Genomic DNA, 5816 nt, shown 5'->3' with positions numbered 1-5816 from the left:
AGAGGCTCCCCAGAGGCCCTGTATTGATATTGCACTTAGTATTAATTGTTGCCATTTGTGCAGGTGAGGTTTGGCTGATCACACCTTGTGGCAGTTTCATCCCATTTATGGAGTCTCAGACAGGCAGCACATGAGACAAGCCCTGTGTTTATCTCCCTGCAGATGTGCTGAGTCCTGTGAGTGGTCCTCATTGAAGCCACCAGAGGACAACAGATCTGCTTAGTGTCCAAGGGTTTGCACGTTTAGGGCCTGGATTATGAAACACAGCCACAGAAATAAAAACAATATTAACATCTAAGGAGGAAATGCCTTCTGACATAACCACAGGGGCTGCCGCCTTCTTCAGTGGCAGCGGCTGTACTGGTGGCATGCGGGCAGGCTGCAGCCTGGGAGCTCTGCCCTCTGTAATCATAGGCTGTGTGCAATCAGCGGGACAGTGAGTGGCCTTCCAACACTTTTGGAGAAATCACCATCGATGTGCTGACCACATATGGGCATGGTGTTTTTATATGGTAAGTGTAACCGTGAGCAGGCGTTGGTATTGCTAAATGAATATTTAAAGCAAATGTCTGATAAGTTCCTCACAGGCAGTTTGACTTGTGAGTCACGTTGCAGAGTCCCCAACCTTGCCCCTCTCTATTTATAAGTTCATGCCTTGCTATATCTGACTCGCTAAATAAGCCTTCCAAACTGCAGCAGGGATTCTGGGGGCGTATTATGGGACGTGGGGAGTGATTTAGAAGAGCGAGGGGAGCTGGGGAGGGCACTGCAAATCTCGGTGTGCCCACTGCTTTCTGAAGAGCAGAACTCCCTGCCCTCGGTCTGACCCACACAACTCCAATCTACTGGCACAGGCAGGGGGGAGCTCATGGCTGTGCTTATGACAGGCAGGCAAGAACTGCAGAGAGGTTACTCCAGGGAATACCCATATCATCACCCTCTGGAGGGCAATGTTCTTTCTGGTTTTACATTCTCCCAGGAGGACCTCCAGCATTACAGTGCTGTGAGCATCAGAGTGGCATTTACCCAGAAGGAAGGATGGAATGTACCTCAAGGTATTCCTTTAAGGGCTTCACCCAAAGGCAGCTCACTCCCAGGTCCTGCCTAGATTTTGGAAATGCTGCACTTCTTAATGTGGCAGACACTTTCTTCCCAATTTCTCTGATTCTATCTTACACAGCACAGGGAGAGATGGTATTGGCTCTAGAAGGGAAAGTGGGGTGCCAAACAGTGAAGTGGCCACAGCCTTAAAATGTAACCAGTGTAACTGACTTAAAGATATGGAGTTGAAAGGAAAAATAGGACTGAAGGTGAAAAAATGGGGGGGGGATAATTGATTTTCCAGAAAGTTTTTTTTGATTAAAAATCCAAAATAAGTTAAGTACTTGATATGGCATGTCTATTTCTCAATAGAGATTTATTTATTTTTAGATCAGCTTTCATAGATAAAGATATAAAGGTTTTATGGTTGTCCTCCCACAGCAGATTTCCAGACCATTGCCTGTTGTTTGGCTCTGTCCACAGTGTGTTTATTTAAACAGTGTCACACTTTTCTTGGCAGGAACTCCTGATGAGAGTATAGGAGAATATATCTTCTTCAGGAGGGAGAGCTTAGCAGCATGTTGAAGGAATAAAGGGTTGTTCTCTGTGCCACTGGCCAGATGCCCATTGTAGTTTCTCCACCAGAAACCAAGAACACATTTCCAACCCACCTGGATGCAGAGGGAGAATCCTGACCTGTCCTGCTTGCCTCCCCTCCCCGGGTAAAGGGCAGATACATTTAAGGAGCTCTTTAAGATTGTTTTGCATGACTGCATGACCACCTTTTCCCTTGTTGGCTACCTCTCAGTGGTGACCTTCTGCACAGCAGAAGGTTTACACTGGTAAACAAGAGACCTTCAGAGTGTCATGTGGAGCTTAGAGCTTTTTGGTGAACATTCATTGCTGCAGGACTTCACAGGAAGGATTTTACAGCTGAGCAAGGCAAGGTGTAGAGCGTTCATCCAGCTTTGTCCACAGAGCTTTTGGGAGCAGTGGGTCCTGCATACGGAGCACAGTCTGCACAGGGTTTGGTGTGCTGGCAGCCTAGGCTGGATAAAAAACAGCGAGCTCAGGAGATGAAAGTTAGCCTGAGAACACTCTGTGGAGCCAACAGGTTGCCTGTGCCGAGGAGATAATCCATTATAAACAATAAACAGAGATGTCAGCACTCTCTAAGGAGGCACTTACAAGTGGTGTTCATTTTTTTTCAAGGATGCCCATTTGCCAGATCTGTCCTGGAGATAATCTGCGATGCTCCAATGGACGTTTTCCTAAAACATGGACTTCTTTCATTGGGCACACAATTGTGCTTGGTCCCCTTCCTCTGAAAAACACAATCCTGGCACCAACCCAAGTGACTGCGTGTTTGAAATGTCCTTTTTGTAAGGGTGCTGTTGTGTCTGGAGATGTTGTGTGAGTGGTTGCCCTTTTTGTGTCCATCCTCGGAAGGAGGCTACTGTGCTGGTGAATTTTAGGATGGAGAACACTGGGAAGGACCAACAGGTGTGCAGAGAGAAACATTTAAGCTGGAGAGACCTGGGAAACTCTTAGTAACATTTGCTTTTCGGTACTGAAAACAGGCACTTTGGATTGCTGAGCAGCAGCTTCCTCCTATGAAGCCTTTAGGACCCAACTGGCAATCTCCAACCAAACGCTGAGCCCAGAGTTGGCTGCTGGTGGCTTCATCCCATCCCACCCTGCTGGCACAGCTTGGAGCTGGAGAGCTTGGCCACGCTCGGCCAAAGCTGCAAAGCTGGTGTGCAGTTGGCAGTGCTTAGCACGTGTGTGCATTCAGGCTGCTGGCTGAGATTGCTAGGAAGCCAAAGGAAGAGGCAGCCTAAGACTTTAATCCCCCTCCTATCTGGAGGCTAAGTTAACCCCAGCTACACTGACATTTTCCAGCCTGAAGCCAAGTGGCCGATTACGTGCCTCGTGCTAGCGGCAGAAACCTGTACAGATGGAACTTACACATCTGCAAACCCCAAGGGGGTTAAAAATAAACCCCACCCCACCGGTGGCTGTTTCATGTCCTTTTAGAGGTGTGCCATGCTTTTCATGCATTTCCATTCTAATAATCCTCTGTGAGACCTGAGAAAATGCATTGGTGGCATTCTAATGTTTTGTTCAAGGCACTTTTTTTTTTAACTCCTGCTATCTGGGCTAGCTCCCCTCCGCAGAATTATTTCACCAGAAGTACATTTGCCATCTATGTGCCTTGTTCTAAACTGGGAGCTACAACATGTTTACCAGCACGTTTATGGCTCTCTCTGCCACTGCTGTGCAGTCAGCAGCAAATGACTGAGTGTTTCTCAGCAAGGCAGAGACTTGCTCTCTGGAATGGGTAAACCATTTTTGCTTCTTTGCCTTTTTTTTTTCTTCTCTTTTTTTCTTTCCATGCTCCAGTGCAGGGAAGCTTTGTTCAGAAGAGCACCATCTGAGCAGACTTATTTGTGTCATCCCTGCCGAGTGGTGTCACTCCTTTTTGTGTGGGTGTTCCAGCAGGTCCCTGGCTCAGGCATTACTCTGAGCATCTGGGGTGTCCTCAGGAGCGTGTCCTTTGCAGGAGGAGCCATGCATGCACCCTGGAGAGCAGCAGAGCAGAGCAGCTGGGCCCAGACCCACAGCTTCTTGGGCTGTTTGAGATGTAGATGGGATAAGGGAATGATTGTAACATGTGGACAGCATTTGGGTGAAGGCAGAAAAATGAAAAGACAGGTAAAGCCTTTGTGGGTCCTCCAATGGAGGGGAGAAGCTGTGGTTGCTGAAGGAAGGGGCAGACAAGGTTGCATTGCTCTGTGTTTTGGGGGAGGGACAGGTGAGTCACTCGGGTATGGAAAATGAGGAGAGCAGCAAATTCAAAGAGCCCCTTCCCCACCACAGGAAAGGGGACAAAGCTCCTTTCTTGAATGCTCACCTTGGGGAGACAAGGGCGAAGGGCTTCTTTTCCTCTGAGTGGAAGGAATGGAGGAAGACAAGAACTGGAACTAGAACAAAGCTGGGAGATATAAAAGAGTGAAGTTTGAGGAAAGCAGCAGTATGAGCAGGTCATGGCTATGCAGCTGGTGCAGCTGTACCGGAGCATGCCTTGCTGCTGCTGCAGCTGGAGCAGGGCAGGGAGCTCAGGACAGGGGCTGGGTGTTAGAAGGTAACCCCCAAAAGTAAAGCTGCATGAAGATGGGCTCTCTCTGCCAGTGTCCACTGCATCCCAGTCACTGTTGGTTGTACCCAGCCACTGCATGCTGCCTGAAACCCAAGAGAGCCTGGACAGCCTCCAGGAGGCAGGCACAATTCCCATATTGAGCCAGTCTTGCTCTTTCCCTGCTAGCACCCAGCATGGTTTGCCTTCGTGGGGGCTTTTATACAGGGCTGCATTCCTGCAGCAGGAGCCCCCAGCCAGTCAGCGCAGCCGAGGCCATATTAGGGACGCTGCTCACCAAACCATGGCTGCATGCCCTCTGCACCTCCCCAGCAGGGCTCTCTGCAGGGAGGAGGAAGGTGGGCAGGTGGGAAGTCTCTCCTGCTTGCCCTGCCTCTCTCCTGGCTGGGTGAAGGCCTAGGTTGTGTCAGGCTCAGTGGGCAGACTGCAGGGGTGCTGCTGGGGCTGGCACCCTGGCCATCACCCTGCTTCTGGCTCTAAGGTCTGTTTCTTGCAGGGACCTCCTTGACCTGGCAGCAATGATGTACAGCACTGTAGTGCTTGAGGAGCAGAAAAGTGGGAAAAAATGGCTGATAACAGTAAAAAGGAGAAGATACGGGCAACTGCTGCTACAGAGCATGGAGGAAGGCTGGGCTGTGGGGTCTGATGCCAGCTCTGCCATCAGCACGTGGAGCTCCTGACTCACCTGGCCTGCCACCTGCAAGAAGCCAGTGATGGGGACTAGAGGCAGAACTAAGGCCCTCCTGGGAAAAGACCTTTAAAAGTGAAAAGCATGTTTAGAATTCATGTTCATGTTCAAATGATGTCTCCAGATTTTTAATGAAGGAAAACAACAGCAAAATATGTGAGGGAGGATATTCTTACAAATACTGTAGTTCTTCATTCAGGCATCTGTGGAGCTGAAGCTACTTAATAACCGGCTACTCTCAGCCTGTGTATGTAGATCTCTGCCATGAGGCACTGAAGCCAAAACTCATTAGGATTAAAGAAATAAATGTTTACATAGCTACGCTGAGCACATCCAGAGCTGCTGTGCTGAGGAGCTGGAGCAATCCCTGCGTGTGTGCATGGAGCTGTGCTAAGAAGCTCTCACAGGACTTGCCTTTACTCTCTGTCATCTAGCTCAATGTCCTCCCCCAGAGCCGCAAACAACGCCTCAGGGCTGGGTAGGGGTGATGGCTGGCCTGAGGCACGTTGGGCCCTGCTGACTGGCCTTAGGGGCCCTGTCCCACAACTCCTTAGGGCTGGCTGTGGTGGGCCATGAGAAACGTGCATGGGTAAGGTGTGGCTGTTGGCATAGCATAGGCACAGCTGGGTGTCTCCACAGGCTTCTGTGACAGGCCTTTTACACAAACTGTCCCTAGTTCTCAAGCGTGCCTGCTGCCAGTCTGCCCATCACTGGGGGATGCATTGCAAGAGATCCAGGACAAACTGGAGTGTATGGACAGCTGGGCGCTCGCTTTCATGGCAGCGAGGGAAAATGGCCCTCACAAAGAAGGCAAGGGCTCATAACAGCAATCAGGTGCTGTTTGCAAAGTGCTAATGTCCTGTGGCCTGCCCTGAGTGAAAATGCTGGAGGTGGAGCTGGCAGCGAGCTGGCCTGCTGTTGTGGTTCTGG

This window comes from Tetrao urogallus, assembly GCF_951394365.1.
Source record: "Tetrao urogallus genome assembly, chromosome: 2".
In the NCBI taxonomy this organism is placed as follows: Eukaryota; Metazoa; Chordata; class Aves; order Galliformes; family Phasianidae; genus Tetrao; species Tetrao urogallus.
Note: the sequence above shows the minus strand (reverse complement) of the source record.